General features: G+C 35.5%; 1 long non-coding RNA gene across 1 annotated transcript in view; it reads left to right on the plus strand.

Moving 5' to 3' along the window:
• Positions 1-18,636, plus strand: part of LOC136834950 (uncharacterized) — a 322,137-nt gene that overhangs the window by 132,497 nt on the left and 171,004 nt on the right. The window contains exon 6 of the long non-coding RNA XR_010851935.1: positions 12,701-12,888. This is a non-coding gene — a long non-coding RNA (uncharacterized lncRNA). The remainder of the gene's footprint in view (positions 1-12,700; positions 12,889-18,636) is intronic.

Genomic DNA, 18,636 nt, shown 5'->3' on the forward strand with positions numbered 1-18,636 from the left:
AAAGTTAGTGTGTGAAAATTATGTTACAAGGAGACGATGGTCTTTGTAATATAAGTGGGTCTTTAAGGGTTTTGAAAAAATATAACACAGTGAATAGTTAGTTACTTAAAATGCTTTGCAATTTCCCTTATTTTCGACTTTCACTAATATCTCGAAAAATGGCAATTCAAAACTGTGTTATTTCCAGTTGAAAAGAATTATTTTTTATTTAGTGGGAAGATACTACTTTTTTTTTTGCAGCGCATGTATTATACTAATATATTTGCTGATTCAGTCAGTAGGCTGTTTCACAGAGATAAGTAAACATTTACTCGAGCGTCCTGTGCGATAAGAATTCTTTATGTAAAATGCTTTCTGAGATGAGTTTTTGATTTTGAAATCATTTATGCTTTTTGCTAAATGTGAAAAAATACAGTCTTTCCTAAGAGTTTAACTTCTACAAAAGTTAAATTCTTTATTTGCTTATGTTGTTTCATTGTTTACTTGAATGTCAGCGATCTCTTATTTAGTTTCAGTACAACAACTGGCTTGTCAGTGTTTGTTATCGGAACTGATGCGACTGGCCAGGGTAACTGACGGATTTTGGCTTACGTTTACCAGTTACATTTCAAATTTATTGGGATATAGCTTACTTCCAATTAGTAGGTTCAGTGTGTACTTGTTATACTTAATATTTTCCAAAATCAGAGCCGAGGTGTGTCTTCATTGTTTACATTATTCATACTCCTACCTGCACTTTGACCTGGAATGTCTTCGACATTTCTGACCTTACAATGGACTGTAACAAAAAATGTACCTAAGTTCAGTTTTAGGGCAGAGCAGGCAGAATTTCCTCCGTCTATCGGAATAATTATTATGAATATTTCAAAGATAAATTTCCCCTAATTCTAAATGCTCAATTTTGAAATGAACTGTACTGTAGTCCTTATCATTATTATTATTTGTATAGCGTCTAAATTCTCATGGATTGTTCTACGAAATATTTCCAGGTATACAGTGTGTGATGCAGGTTACTATGAAAAATAATACATTTGTTACAATGCGTAGTGTTTTACAGTATTATTACTGCATTTTGAATATTCATGTCGAAATATGCCCCACTGTAAGCAGGATACTGATAAAAGTCTATGGAAATTGCACATACTGAGAGAATGTTTGATGTGGGTTGTTATTATAAGTTTGAGACTTTATCTGTTGAATATACTACCAATGCAGGCTGATAGGAACAACAATCAACAAAGAGCAGCTTTGAATGGGTAGTCTGTGTGTTATGCTTGAATTGGGTTATTTATGCCAATGAATAAAAAACAAAGGCCACAATGCAGGACTGCTGACCAATCTAAATATCTTCGGTTACTAAAATATTAACCTAAAGCGTTACACTATTTCTGCAAACTGAAGTTATATTTTCTATAAGAGAAATAAAGAAATTTCTGAATTTTATTCATAAGGCACAGGTTCATACCTGTAATCAAAGCAGTTATCGATCCTGGCGATCTTCTGGAGGAATGATAATGCCTGGCCCACGTAACTTGGGATTAGTTGAATTTCCATTGATTGGCAACTATTATTGGTACCATTCGAGGAAATTCCTATTAGCCCATTCTCCTTTCATTTGGCTAGAAAGCAATTTGTGCGCCTGAAAAGGAGAACTGAACACCGGCGAAATTGAAACACACACGCACACACACACACACACACGCATACACACACACACACACAGACGGAACTGTAACGATAATTTGTTCGCATATTGATTATTTCCTCACACGGGGTTAGTTGGATGGTATAGATATGGTTGGCCTTATGTCACCATGGGCCCTCCTTTGAGGTGAGGTAATATATTAGGGGGATTTAGAGGGCTGGTGTGGAACTCCTGGAGTCACCTACCATCTAAGGCGACGTCTTACCGAAATAATGTCTCACAACATCCAACTACCCAAACCCATAGTGAGATAACTTACTCCAATTTATTTATCAATATGTATCCGGAAATATGGATATCTTTAATTCTGATAATTTTGTAACATTAATATATTATTATGCATTCTAAATGGGTTCAAGAAATAAAATTCCCACAAAGCTTCAAAAGGCCGTTTACACTGAAAGTTCATGAGATGTGACTTTGTCCGTGGCCTCCAAGTTTTCCAAGATGCTCTTCTGTTGTACACAGCGGTCAGTACCTTTTATTTTAGCTCAATGATTGAAAAGCGTAATATTTTAATTGAACTTCATTTTCTTTAATGTTTGGTTGATTTTAGTTCAAACACTATTAGTGGAACATTATATCACTTCATATTAAGTAATGCAAATTACCAGGATCTTATGTTGTGGAAAATCTGCAAATTCCTTTATCAGACTATACAGCGATTTAAGATAAAGCTCTGGATAAAGCGAAAACTTATTTTATTTATAGTAAGTGTGTTCAGCAGTACTTAATGCAGTGCCCATTCTTGAAAACTCCATTTGTTGTAAATTTTGCCAGAAGAGTTTCAAGAAGCTATTCATATCGCAGATGCATTGGCTTTCTCAGTACTCCTCTCTCCATTGGCCACAGTAATAGGTATCGTAAGCATTATTCTTAATGCAACCCACAGATCTGGCATGACATCCTGTAACTCATTAGTGTCTATGAACCCAACGGCTTCTGTTGGAAGCTTTACATCATCAGGAAATAATTCTTTGCAGTATCCAGTTCAGTCAAGAGATCACATCCATTAATATCACCATTTTCTTGGTAACTTAACTTATCCTCAAACCTCGACATGCTACTTTGAGTTTATTTTTATCCGGCAGATCTTGTAGGTTATTTAAAATTCCCCATGTGTTGTTGAAAACTTTGTAACTGTTCAAATCTCTCTGATAAATAGCTGATAGCTCTGTCGAGTATTTCACTGAACTCATGATTTTTAAATTTCTTTTGTGGATTATCTGCTTTTGGAAGCTCGTCAATGCACTCATATTCAAACAGCCTCCTTTTCCTGCTTATTCTTTCACTTCTGAAAATGGGTCCTACGTCTAATTCAGTAGCTAATTCTTTTGCTGACTCTAGAGCCATTTCGTATCCATTTGCACGATAATTAATTAAGTAATCAGTGACATCAATGAAACTACGGCAGAGAGTTCCAAAGAGGTGTTCTGCACAGTTTTGCTGACAACATTTACGCTGCCTAAGACATCGTACCAGACATCAACATTACTCTTTTGTTACAAGAGTCTGCTTTATGTCGCACTGTAGGATCAGAAGCAAGCATATCTGATAGTTCTTAAAGAGCTTCTCGGATTCCTCATGTCTTTGTCAGTTGTTTTTTATAGTTTGTGTTCGGTCACTAAAACAGAAAAAGTAATAATCAGGTTTTCGAAAATTTTACTGCACTCAAGAAATTTAACATTTTGGTATTTTTATTTCCTTATATTGATCATTTTCACATTTTTTTCCTTTTTATTTGGAAGATCTTAAACACATGACATGGCGCCCTCCTCGATGGTGCCCCTAGCGCATGGTACCCCGGGCGACTGCCCGAGTTGCCGGTACCTCGAGCCGGCCTTGTGTGTGTGTATACATTTATATATATATATATATATATATATATATATATATATATATATATATATATATATATATATATATATATATATATATATATATTAATGCTGTACATCTTTCGGAAAATCAAGAAGCATGAATTCTAAACTATTCTGTGGTAAATTTCATAGTCTTCAATAAATATTTATAAACAGTTTTATTGTTCGGAAAATTTCAAGCATGCTATAATGATCAAAACTTAGTTAAACACACAGTAGAATCCAAAGTTTTACAGTAAATCTTCTAAAACTTGTTTAGAATTTCATAATTCACTTTTTATTTAAATCTGTAAACTTTTGTTTCTTAGGTTTATATGACAATAATTTTCTCTCATTTTAAAATATGTGTCCTTGTCACTTAAATACAGCAATTTCATCAAAGTTAATACGTACAGATGAATTGTGATCTCAAAGTTTACCTAATTTTCAGAAAGCTAATGCCTTGCGCAACGCACAAGAATGAAGGCAATACCTTAAATATAGCATTATATCCCTGCTATGAATAAAGTAGTGGTCGTGGGAAGGTTTTGACGTAACGCCTGTTTATCGATTTCCCCCTCCGCACGCAAGGCACCTTCGGTAACGTGACCCTTTCAATAATACATTGAAGATGACTACCTTATTTCCGATAACAGGTGAATCAATAACACTTACAATGTTAGAGGGTAAGTACACAAACATATTTACACACCATGAGCAAGGGAAACTGAACCATAAGAAAACTGTATTATTACAGGTTATGGTTGTACATTAATTTTTATAGTGATATTCTTCTTATGTTGTTTTTTGTTTCTCTCTTTCTGTGATTTCCTCCCTCCTTATGCACTTTTGCAGAGATTTTCGGTCTCATAAACATGAATAGGAATTTTGTTCTGTTAGCAATTAGCAGTGTTATTTACGTTATTATATATATATATATATATATATATATATATATATATATATATATATATATATATATATATATATATATATATATATATATATATATACACACATATATATATGTGTGTGTATGTATGTATGTATGTATATATATGTATGTGTGTATAAATTTATTAAATTCACTTATAGGTAATCCTGTTTTTAGGATATAAGAAAACTGATCGATAAAACCAACAACACGAAGATTCACGGTACATCTTCTGAGGGCCGGAGTTAATACGTAAAGAAACCAAAGGAACTAGAGCTCAAAACTTCGCGATGGTCGTGTGTAAATGCCATTAAAAATAGTTTCCCTGTAAATAGCTCGGAAGAGTCGTTTAACAATCTGTGTTGCTGTGTCTGGCGGCTCTCCAACACGGCTAAAGGTAAACGCCTCCTCCGAAGCTCCGCCGTTGCATCTGATCCTCAACATTTCTGCGCAACTGCACACAATAGGTGCTACAAAGAGATTAGCCGCCGTGTTATCCCCCCCGAGAACCAGGTGGAAGCATTTTTATTTGAGCAATTTTTCCTCTTGTTAACTTGGAGCAAACGCTCTTGCTTTTCTCTCACAAATAATTTGTCGTTTTGAACTTAGGCGTCGTTTCAGAGTGATTGTGACGTGTCTGTAGCTGTCTCTTCCAAGGTCATATGCAAGGTGCGCAGACATGATCATTTTATTTCTATTCAAAAGGCAGTCCCTGAGAAATGGGGGAACAATTTTGTACTCTGAATTTATTTTGAACAAAAAGAATGACTGAGGGCGTCCTATTGTAATATTACAAAGATTAGCGTAGTCTGCGGTAATTAAAAAAGTAAACAGAATAAACGGCAAAATTACTAGAATGAATTATAGTTATTATTATAGTTATTATTATTACCGTACAAAAATTGTTCTTCAACGTGTGGTTGAAATAAAACCTCTGATTTAGTCTTGGTCAGTCTTGCTTTGAGTGCTTAGCAAAAGCATACAATCGCGGACATTTTCATTTGTTTCTTTATTTATTGCTCCATACATTTATTCAGTTTTATTTAATTTTTTTAATGATTTAAATTCAAGTACGAATTCTTTTAATTGCTTCGTGTCTTCTCTTTCCTCTTTTTTTTCTCTTAAAATTTACCATTGTATTACGTGTAAGTTTTCATCCAGGTCCATTACTTCTTAGACGATTTTAGGTGCGTATGCTTTGTATGTGTGATAGAAATAATTGTTAATTAAATAACTGCTTTTACTCATTATCTATATTCCTATTTTTCCATAAGCCACCTCAAATAGTTTTTCAAACAACGTGAGTCGGAACTATATTTGTGGTTAAACATTGAAGAATATGATCGCTTTAATAATGGTAAGAATTCACTTTCCAGTTGGTTAGGAAAAGAAACGATTTAAATAAAAGCAGAAATATCTAAAATCGCGAACCTAAGGAAACAATGATTTTTCTTATTGTTGCGTCATATTTCATGAAGCTTCACATGGAAAATGAATCTGAACGTTTAATAACTAAAAGTCATAAATCAAAGGTCATCTCATTTATGTACAGTATGTATTCTACATCTATTCAACTTAGAGAAGTATTACTAACCATAATACAATAATTAACGTTGATTTGATGTGACACGAAATTTAAAATATTTGAATGGTTTATTATTCAGTCCACGTTTTGAATATAATCTGAACCCACATTATGCCTTTTAAACACAAGAAAGATATCTCAACACTGCAACGTTTGGATTCTAACCTTCAACAATACCATTTGGTTTTGAATATCACTACTGTAATATCAAAAGGGAAATACTGGCATAAGCATCTGAAATTCATAAACCTCGCTTATGACAGACTATAAACATCACCGAAAGGAAATCCCTTTTCCAAGCATGCTCGACAGCATCCTTATCTCGGACACGATGCCTTTGATGAGAGGCGTGTCACGACAATCTCATGCATACATCTTGCTTTCACGGCATGTATACACCTTTTGATAAACTCTCCCCACTTTTTCCCGGCTCCCAGAATATGTGTCTTTCCTTCCTCTGATTTAATGGGCGAAGAGGACGGGGTGAAATGCGTTTCTGAAGACGATATTTTAAAAACCAGCCGCCGTGGCGCTTTCGCCTTTTGTGCCGGAAGGAGCGGTAATCGTAAAGAGGCGCGTGTGTGTGTGTGTGTGTGTGCGCACCTTGACCTTCGGTTATTTTCACTGGTGTTATTTTATTTTAGGATCGTGTAACGCCGAGGAATCGCGATGATGAAATAAATAGTCGGGAAATGTACTTTTCATATCGGAAAACCTACGTGATAATATTTTAAACATAACATTTATTACTAAAGTTAAATTAATTAAAAATCCATATCACACACATCTATATATATATATATATATATATATATATATATATATATATATATATATATATATATATATGCAGTAGATGTGTGTTTATATGGATTTTTAATTAATGTAATTTTGGTAATAAATGTTAAGTTTAAAATATTATGGTCATGATCTATCTTATTGATATATATATATATATATATATATATATATATATATATATATATATATATATATATATATATATATATATATATATGTATATGTGTGTGTGTTTGTGTGTGTGTGTATAGATATGTGTATATATATATATATATATATATATATATATATATATATATATATATATATATATATATATATTACAGAAAATCATTACCAGGCTCAGTGTTCGTTTTAATTTTCATATTACACCAATATCCTAGGGGATTATGCTCATGTTTTACTGAAAATCGTTATTTCTATCACTTTAAAAGTTCTATTTTTTGTAAATTTACTCTACCTTCATCTATCCACAAGTTTTATTCCCTTTACTTGTGTGATGGCATAAAACTTGTTTGAAACTATAACCGTAAATAATCCCATGAAAGAAAATATCTCAAACGTAGAAGGAGAACAAAGAACAAATGAGATCGCATCTGCACCGTAAAAACATTAATTACGGGAAGAATTACAAGTTCCATGATAGCCTCAAGGTCCACATTGCAGAAAAGGAAGGCGATGAATAGATTGTCGTTTACGGATCTGCGAGCCATTCATCACTCGCCCAACATATCACCATCAATAGAGGACTCGTTAGTTGAAGGTTGTACTGTACAGCGTCAATTAAGAAAATATTGAGGTTGCGTGAAGTTCTTTAAAGCATTAAAGATACTCAGAGAGTATGTGACGTCTGACTGATTATTATTATTATTATTATTATTATTATTATTATTATTTTGTTATTTTGTCTATGTCAGTCATCCTATTCGACTGGGTGGCATTTATGGTGTAGGGTTCCGGGTTGCATCTTGCCTCCTTAGGGGTCCATCACTTTTTTCACTACGTCTGTTTCTAATAGCACGCTCGCTCTTCTGCATGAATCCTAGAGTTACTTCACCTTCTAGTTTTTCCAGGTTCCTTTTCAGGGATCTTGGAATCGTGCCTAGTGTTCCTATATTATTATTATTATTATTATTATTATTATTATTATTATTATTATTATTATTATTATTCGAAAGAGTCAAGTAGCCTAAAAGACCATTACCTTAAAAAACAAGCTACCTCAGATGAGTTGAGAGAACAAGAGCTATTTGCTAAATAATCCCGTACTCTTGATGGTACAATTCATTGAAATGAATTCCTTAAATTAATTCTTAAGAATTAAGAGCGTTCTTCATGAATTTTCTTTCTCTCTAGAAAAAATATTCTAAAATATCTTAATTTCTTTTTGGATTTCACAGGATAATGATTTTTCAACTTCTAATCCTCAGAGAGAGAGAGAGAGAGAGAGAGAGAGAGAGAGAGAGAGAGAGGGGGAGACAACCTACTTATAGTAATTTACACCATGGCAATCTGAAGAGTTTCTTTATTAGCATGATGAGCATTCGTTTCCCTCACAGGAGAGATAGGCTTGACAGTACATTTACACAATCCTACAACTTTCCTGCATTCCTGATGCTGCCAGTTCTTCCTAAAAAACAAAAATCTAGCTTGTATCTCGGAGCAAGAAAAGAAGAAAGACAAGATTCAAGTATTTTTTCCCTTGGTTGTTTGTTCAGCAATAAACAAAATCCGACTTAAGGAGGGTTTAGTGCGTTTTTTAACGTGATACCGTTGCCCTTAAGACAAACTTGTAAATGATGTGACAGTTCAAATACCTTTTTCCATTTATAGAACACTAAGTAGCTCGTTTGTCTGCTTTTAGTTCTGCCTCTTACCTTCAGGAAGGAACGGATGTTACGGTGCTTACAACAATTACTGTCTTGTTATGAACAGTCGCGATGATTAAGTTGCGCATAATGAAGCGATAATGGATCAAATTAATTGAAGGGCAAATGTGACAAAAATGCTTACTCAATCTTGCGTTTATCCCATTTCTGTTTGTTATTGACTATTTACGATTTTTTTTTTCGCGTGGAAAAAGTTTTATCCAGGTGCATCTTCTCTTATTTGTTTCGTGATTCTCTCTCTCTCTCTCTCTCTCTCTCTCTCTCTCTCTCTCTCTCTCTCTCTATTCCTGTGAAACTAAAACATACACACTTTCGTTTTACTTAGCACGTAGTAACCCTTCAACTCCCCTCCCCTCGCTCCCATCCCCAACCACTGGATCATAAATCTTCTTCACATTCTTCTACTCATTGCAAAGAAACGATGCGCCAGAACACAGACACACACACAAAGATGCACAAACACACCTGCCAGCTGACCCACGTCTCACACCCGCCTTTTAAATCATTCAACAGCAACAGCTCGCCATTACAAATACCCGTAAAAGACTAAGGAGGAAGGGAAAACTAGGAAAGGAAATGAATGAGAAAGCGAGAGGTCTTTTGCCTCACTCCAGCTGATGCTTTTCACAAGAATGAAAACGGTATAATTTGTGGAAAGATGGGTTGACCCTACCACTTGAGAAACATGCTGTGCGCCAATTTTTTAAAAACGGAGTAAATCGCGATTGAAAGTCAACGGTATTCACATTACGATTATATTGCAATTTATGATGCTATTACCTTACATTTTTAAAGTGAAACTAATACTACTGTATATAAATTGTGGGTATTTAACACTTTTGAAAAATGTTCAGTAGATTTAGCAAAATTGTGGAGCCTGTCTTGTATTTTGCTACCGTTACCCAATTTATGCATTAAAACGTGTTTTATCCTGTTTTAAGGTGCAAAATTCCCAAGATAGTGAATGATGTTTTCCAATGTTTTATGGTAATAAAAAAATTGCTCCAAACCATTCCCCAGATTATTTTGTCTTTTCGTCAAAAAAACTTCCAAAAATTTAAAAGATTTTGTCACACACTGTTATTAACAGCAATAAACATTAACAAGCATGTCATGGAGTAAATAATAATTACAGCAAACCTGCGAATAATGATTAAGAAAAAATAATAGTGATTAACGGAAAACTTACGCAACTTCCTAAAAATTCAAAAAATTTAAAAAAATTGATATTGTCACTCCTGGTTAATATCAATAAACATGAAGCACGTTAATAATAATCATAACAAACTTGTAAATAATGATTATTGATAAAGCTAATTGCGGTCAACGCATAAAAATAATCATCAATAGATGAAAAGCCATGGAAAAGAGGGATAATGGCTAAAAATAGTTTTACTCACCAAAATTTGAGTTCTTGTTTTATTTTTTAGAATAGTCAGCTGAATTAATCCATAGGCAGGCAAGAGCCATCAACAAGTAGAGAGAGATTGGCAACGTTGAAAGCAAAACCCCACAATTTACAGCTGGAGTACTCTGACAGAAAGACTAGTACGTGACAGCGACTTCGTTCTTCATAGCATTCATTGAATGAATGAAGAGGATGGAGCCTTGCAATGTCATTTCCTTGCATGGAGTAGCAGAGTACCTCAATGTCCACTTTTTCTTTCTTCGGCCGTAGATCTCTTTCTCTTAATGGGGTCCCTGTGAATATATCTTTGGAGGTAAGCTGTCTGCAAGTTGTAGTCCCCATTTGCCAGTATGCCTTGAAGATCACATTAATTGCCTTATCCCCAACCTTGAGAAAACATTCGTTCTTGCAGTTGCAAGGGGACCGACCTGCTTGGTGGAACAGTTTTCTAGTACCATTCTACTCAGCAAAGCTTTAGTGGGACAGCCCAAGGTTGTATTGCCTTTTAGCAACAATAGCAGTCCATGTTTCTGGTCTATTAGCTATTTTTCTTTTTCCTGCTGTGTCAGGTGTTGAGCCTCATTAGCAGAAGGTTCCAGAGGTTGGGAACCACCGCTGGTAGTGACACTGGCACTGGCTTCAACGCTGATAAGGGTGGCACAATTGCCCAGACATATGGGGCTCTTTGTGGTACTCGGGGAACAATCATCATATTCTGTATCCTGTCACTGTTACAGGAATGGATCCACTCGTCATCTGTTGTGCCACTGTCACTATAACTGGAAAATAATGGGATTTTCTTCTCTTTCTTTTCACTCTAGGCTTACTGTCCTTCCTTTTGCCTATTCCCTTCTTCACCTTCATATCACTGTTTTCCTCTTTACCCTCACTATCACCAGATCTATTAAGGGAAAATGTTCATAACGATCACAACCAACATTTGAACACGAAACATCATCCAAAATAGCTTCAGCTTCACCTTAGAACCCATCAACGCACACAGCCATTTACCTTTTTGCCTTTTTTTTTTTTTTACACTATCAGGAATGGCCAGGTCAGATCGAACACTTTCATAGAGTCTATGTTGCCTAAAGTCATTATAGTGGTGATGTTATCGCTCGATGATTAATAATACCGATGAAAATAGCGATAAAGCTGTTTATTTACAGAGCGACACGTGTTCAATGAATGATGAATATTCCGACCGTCGATTGACTCTCACGCAACAATGACGAAAGCGCTGATTGGTGGACCGCCGCTTGGTGTATAACATTAGTCTTGATGATGGTTTTAGGGATTCCGAAAACACGGCGCGTAGATTGGCTGGTCCGTCATCTGGTGCACTGTCGCTCGCCCTGGGCGAAAAACGCTTTGCATTAAATGCAAGTTTTGAGCATAATGGAGGCGGCGCATAGCATTAGTCTTTATGCATAAATTTCTCGAATGTTTGAGGAACGGAACCCTGTTCTAACCTGAATTTTGTTGGAAGAATCGCGTAACATATTTATAGAGTTATGGTCTCACTTTTCTTTCAGATAGTTTGAGGGAGTAATTTATACACAAGTTTAAAGAATGAAAAATTTTTTGTTCATGTATAACGTGATTGACACACTGGTTAAAAATTATATGACATAATGTCATAGCCACAAATTGGGTATCTACTTGCGGATTACATCCGCAAAGATAATGGAACACAAAGATGCTGCTAAGCAAATCTACTTTTCAGCACCAAGATAGTTTTTAAAATAAATCAGTGTCTCGTTGATTTTCTCAAAGGTCATTTAGAAGAAGAGCCAGTGGAGTGATTTAGGTGTCAAGAAGCCAGCCAATGACAGAAACGTTCCAATGGAAGTTTCTGTCTAATGTGAAAGCTAGCAAAGGACCAGTGTCAGAAGGATGTGCATTTGAAGAAAGTCGGCTGACTCGGATTCTGAGGTTCTAAATGATTTGAAGGCAGAGTTATAAATAAAATTCTTTAAAAAAATTAAATCAAAAATGAAAGGTTTGGAGACTGAAGGGAGAGCTAAATTTGGTTTATTTTAATAAGAAACCCCCCCCCCCAAATAAAAGACGTCAGCTGTTGTAATAGTATTGATATTTCATTCATTAACAACTCCACCGTGGAGGCGAGTTCACCGCACAAGATCCAGAAAATCATGACTCTTTAGCTATAAAACGTATTGCCGTCGTGCTTAGTGTCATTATAAAAATTTTCTTCCAATAATTTTGGATGCCTGAATAAAGCTGTAAGTAGTGAATGGTGTTGCGTTTTACGATATAATTTCTTAACTTCTATAGTATTCATTCTTCAAGTTTTACATTATCTGAATACTTAATAAAGATAGTTTATTCTATCTTGATTTCACTATATAGCTCATCAGAAGACTAGTTGGTTAAGCCCATTCTGGTTACATCCAGAAGTTAAGCCCGTTTGTTTACAGTAAATGCACTGAAGTCCAGAGAAGGTTAGCACTGGATAGAACTAAAGAATACTGCTGATACCGATTTTCATTTTCCAGAAGAAAAGACAAATAGTGCCAATCAACGCGCCGTGAATTTCTGTGGCAAGGATCCAGGATTTTCAACATGGAAGACAGAACCCAGGGCGGCGATATGCTACGAAGAAACACAATAGACTTGAGCAGAATGAAGAATTCTAACATCCAAGTCAAACTACACGGACCTTACGGGCATCTTGTAAGAAAAGGTACGTCATTCAGAGCATTTGTTCTTCAAAATGTACGTTACTTTAGTGTGGTATTACCTCGGATTCTCTGGAACAGTGTAGTATGGTATAACAGAATCAACTGACCCTGTGTCACGTAGGAGTTCATGTACTGAGTTGTTTTGAAAGTTGAGGTTCAAATAGCGATAACTACTGAATAATTCTATAGTAATTATTTCAGTGTGGGCTTTAGACCCTGTCACGCGAGCGGCACTATGATTACCTGAGACGTACAGAAGGCATTCTGGCAGGTGCCTTAGCCTTACGACACCTGATGTTGATAGCGCAGTCAGTTTGAGGTCTGATAGGATGACACTTTTCAGTGAAAGGAAGTGGTTGTGATGGTAGGATTAACTTGTCAAATGAAACTGTAGTTTTAATTGCACAGCAGAACTGTGAAGCTGTTGAGATTGATTCATTCGGAAGTGGCAGTGACAAAAAACAACAGTTGTGATGGTTTGCGATGTTCAGTTTTATTTTATTTTTGTAACAACGAATTAGATTTTGCTATGAAAAGTTGACCGAGTTACTTTCTGCATAAGATTGATTTGCAGTCCGTGTTCGATTGCTTTGAAGATATATTCCACAAATTTTGTTAGGAATTGATTTCTCCTAATGCACTAATGCATTTTTTTATGATATAAATGCTTTTCTTGGTTTCATTTGATGTATGTATGAAAATAACTGGTTGCTGGTTTATCTACACGTTAAAAAGAAATGAGTTTTCCACGTTTACTACAAAAACAATGCCCACTTTGTTCGATCTAGAGAAATTACAAATCGAGCTCTTGATACAGATCAAGTTAATGTATTTTTGTTGTAAATCGTCCGAGCTGTAGGTAGCCGAACTGATAATAAGTAAAAATACTGAATATCTTAAAAATAAAAAAGCCATGAGGTAAGAACTAAAAGTAGAACAGGAAACGCTTATTGGAAAATGTCATGGCGATTAGCCAGGAAGCTTACGACGAGGTTAAAACCAAGAGGTGTGATTTCATTAGCAATTACAACGTTCCTGAGACCAGTAAAAACTTCATGTGGCTCTCTTCTAAACCACATTAATTTCTAATATTGGTGAAAGCCTCATTTCTGACCTACCTAGACCAACGTTATGGCTAAATCTTCTGTAGAAGCACTTCCTCCAACCTACTTTAAATCTTTATTTTACCTGGGCGGAATTCACGGCGAATTATGGTAGTACAAGCAGGATTTCTCTCTCTATCTAGAAAAATTGGCCGATTCTGCTACCGAAAGTCGTATCTCTGTCCTTTCCGTATATTTGCCATGAGCAATAATTCAGGTTAATGCTTTTTCATTCTACTGTATTATCGTATTTACCAATTTTCCTAGTAAAAGATGTGTTGCTGCTGGATGCAGAGCGTAGTTCAGGCTAATTTTGTCGGTAAAAGCCTCGTGTTTTTCTTGTGTAGAGAGGAGACACGGCCACTTTTACTAGTAAAAGCCCCATCTCTGTCCTATCATCTGGCTTCAACACCCTCTTAAAAGCGGAAGGAAAAGTCTTCCATTGAAAGAAGACTCCATCGAAACTTTTCCTTCCTTTCATACTTCTGAAAAGTCAGAAGTGAGAGAGACGTTGATCGGAAGGAGAGCGAGTGAGAGTGGAGAGTTTATGTATGTCTATATGTATGAATGTATGTATATATTTCAAATTTTATAATTATGTTGGAAAAGAATAATGATTGAAAAATATCTTTATCTTTATGAGTATCATCTCTTCCCGTATCATGATTAACCTCTGACAAATAGGACAGAAAGGAGAGATAAATAAGTTCAGTATGACGATCGTCATGAAATGGTGTCAGATTAGTTCACCAAATGATCTTAGATGAAAAAAACAATAATACAATAGAAAATTCTGCCCACTTGTGTCGGATAACGTGGTTCAGCTGTAAAATGGACTAAAATTTCATAATTTTCAAACATTCCATAACTAGCTAAATTTATATCTGACGATGGCATTAGTTACCCAGTTGAAGATAAACCATGATTCATATTCATTTCAATATCTCATTAGTGACGAAAATTTTATATGGCTTATACCGACCTAATGAAAAAACTACCAAGATAATTGACAGAAATAAATCGTCTTTCATTTACCAAGATTTTTTATGCAAACTTGTACATCTTATAAACCACAGAATCCATGACTTACAGATATCATCAATCAAATGAATAAAAGATATTTCATTAGTAATAAACCGATGTTTGAAGTACAGGAGACATTAATCAATAGAAAAATTGACTGGGTATTATATAAATTTCCACATCTCAACATCAACAAAACTGATAATTGAAGTACGGCAGTCGTCAATGAAATAATTGCAGAAATTTATATATATTTACACGGTTTATAACTAACAAAACGGAAAGTTGACATACAGCAGTCACTTAATTATTTGAGGAGCTGACTGGAATTTGCATGAATTTCCTAATCTCGTTACTAACTAATGATACGAAATGCAACAAGTTTCCGAAGATACCGAGGACCCGTAAAAACTGAAATAAAAACCTATTGAAATCCTTCTCAGAGTGACTTGAGATTAGCTTCGAGTTAATACCCAGCCAGTATCAAATTGGCCTCTAATTGGGGAAACCCTCCATCTGGGTCATCAAGCTCCATTGTCACCAAATGATACTCACCCATTCGAACCATTAGCAGTTAAATCCCAATTAGTACGCCGCGGGGCGGACCGTTTGTGGCCTCATTAATACGCAGCGAGACTTTCATCTGAGTCAACATTATTCCATTTTCATTTTTTATCCTTCCCATTAAGCCGCATTTGCCTTTTTTGCAGTTTTTGTTGCAACTTCTTCACTTGGTCTTAATGGCTGGCAAAATTTACTGAGATTTCCCCCTTCTCCCCGCTGTCTGTCTGTGTCTCTTTCTCTTTCTGTTAGCCTCACCTCTACTGAATCATTCAGTAACAAATTGTTTTGTCCTTTACCGAAAGAATATTATTTTGCCATGAACTATGTGCGAACAGGCTCCCACGTAACAGGCAGTATCTACCAAAGCCCCGTGCCAGCAGTGATAATCATCATAAATTTACCTTCGAAGATGTTTGTATGAATTCTACATCTGGGATAATCCCTTGAAAATCTTATGAAAAGTAACGTTTTACTTTCATAATTGTTAGAGAAATTGTATCATGTTCAGCAATGCTTTAGTAAGTCCACATCGATGGTAATTTAATCATCGTGTAATTTTCGAGAAAATTATTTATAAGAATAAGAGCAAAGGCTGCACCAGTAGTGGAGATGATTACTGAAGTAGAAACTGATAAAAAATTAAAGAAAAACTTCATCAATAACAAAACTCTTTCTGACAGGAAAGAGTTACGTACGTAAACAATTAAAAAATGCGCCGAAGTTTCTTGGGCGCAATCGAGTTTTCTGCACAGCGTATGAAACTCTCAGCCACGGCCCATGAAACTTTTAGCCACGGCCCGGTGGTGGCCTGTGTTGTTGGCACTACAGCGGTGCCAAACGCACGATTATGGCTAACTTTAACCTTAAATAAAATAAAAACTACTGAGGTTAGAGGGGTTGCAATTTGGTATGTTTGACGATTTGAGGGTGGATGGTCAACATACCAATTTGTAGCCCTTTAGTCTCAGTAGTTTTTAAGATCTGAGGGCGGGCAGAAAAAGTGCTGACGGACAGACAAAGCCATCTCAATAGGTTTCTTTTACAGAAAACTAAAAACCAGAGAGGTATAATAATGATAGTGAAAATAATACCTGATTCCTACATAACGTTAGTCATCACAGGAGTCTCGTGAAAAACAAAACTGAAGTCATTTTCCTGCCATTTAACTGATGTCACCGGGACACGTGACAACAGCTCACCTACATTGCCTGTGGACTGACGTTCGTGAATTTCAACAGAGATTTGTCTCAGAATAAATTGGGTGGCGTCTTCTCAGACACGGCTTGAACTGTTCTTCGTCAAGCTGTGGTGCTGACATTTGAAAAGCCTTTACAGGTAAGGTAATCCTGAAGATCCTGTGTCGTATAGAATTAATATATGAGTAATCTTTATGTGTCCCTGAATTATATGTTGGAACCATGGAAGACCAGGAAGAAAAAAGAACATGCAACGTTGATAGTAAAGTAATTTTAGATTTAGATGAGAAAGCTCCTGTAAGAATAGGTTCAAATAGTATTTTGCTAATGAAAATCATTAATGAAATTCCTTGATGCAGAATGACATTTATTCTTAGGTCTGAGTCATCTCATTTGAACAGGTAATTAGGGAGATTACACCACAACATAGCCATTGAGTGCAAGGAAAGAGGACGCAAAATCAGAACGACATAAGTCACATAAGAAAGAGAAAACTTAAGAAAGGAACCAAAATTGATAAGTCTATTTTGAGAAATGATATCTCACGAAACCTTGAATCAACTTCATGCAACAAAATCATGAGAATTGTTTTGTTTCAGTTGTTAGAAATTTTAAACCTCACTGACGAATGTTGTTAGCAGAAGGTTTTTCTTTTTAGATTTCATATCATATTGCTTGGTACTGTAAGAAAAGATAGATTTTGATTGTATAATTACTATCATTTAAAGTATTAAAGTATTGCCATGACTTTGTTGTTATTTGTAGACGATTCTTTTGTAAGTATATACCATTTTGTTTTAAATAGTCAATGAACTGCATCCAAAAGTATATGGCCTTACCTTGTCGCTTTCAAAGGAAAAGTTATAAAAAATCATTGGAAGAAAGACAGGAATACCAATTATTCACGGTAATGTATAAAAGAATTACATAACTGATTTGTGGCATTTTTACCTTGATCGCGCAGTTCATGTATTTTCGCGTACTTTTTCTTTCTTAAAATTCAGACGAAAGAAATAAAAGTAGTACAGCCTCAAAATAAAAAGAAAAAAATTCTACATGCCCACTCCTGTCAAAACGTTTGGCAGTAAAATAATATAATTACTTCCTAGAATGTTGTTTACAAGGTTAATGACCAAAAGTGAATACGTCACTCCTTTTGATGCTTTGCTTAGTTAACTCGAGAAATCTCTGAACATGTAGTGTTGCCCATTTTCTTCGTGACTACAAACAACAACACTCAGTATACGGCCGGAGTTTAGTGGGTCGCTCCTAAACACTGCCTTTCCTTTATAAAAGTATGCAAATCTTTAAGCATAAACTTGACAAACAGAGTATCTTAGCGAAAGCTTAAAGTCTTTGGTGGATGTAAGTAACGATCTCGCTGAAACATCAATACCATAAAAAAAAATCGTGTTCCCGTAAGCACCAGCCGCATTTTTTTCAGAGAGAAGGACGCGGAGATTGCTGCCTCGTGTTTGTTTAACAGCATCCCTCCATCAACGCCTCTTCCCTCTCCTTTCCGCCAGGTGCATCTCCTTGTTCTTTCCTATCTGATCTTTATCCCTTCATTGCCCGATTCGTCTGGCTAAGCAGGCGATAACTGCCTCCTAACAGCCAAGCAATGGCGATGGTCCGTATTTCACTACAGGGCAAACGACCGCTTTCAGCAAATTTTTCTTCATTTTCATTTGGGTCATTCGTAACGCATCTGCACATTCTTTATCGCTGCCTGCCTTACTGTGTATTCCAGGTTATCGACAGGGCTCTTACGAAAGATATTTTTTTTTATTCTGTTCTTATTAAAAGTCCCACTTATGGAATAAATCATTAATATCAATTTTTGCAAAGTAAGAATAATCGCTGA

This window comes from Macrobrachium rosenbergii, chromosome 4, assembly GCF_040412425.1.
Source record: "Macrobrachium rosenbergii isolate ZJJX-2024 chromosome 4, ASM4041242v1, whole genome shotgun sequence".
In the NCBI taxonomy this organism is placed as follows: domain Eukaryota; kingdom Metazoa; phylum Arthropoda; class Malacostraca; order Decapoda; family Palaemonidae; genus Macrobrachium; species Macrobrachium rosenbergii.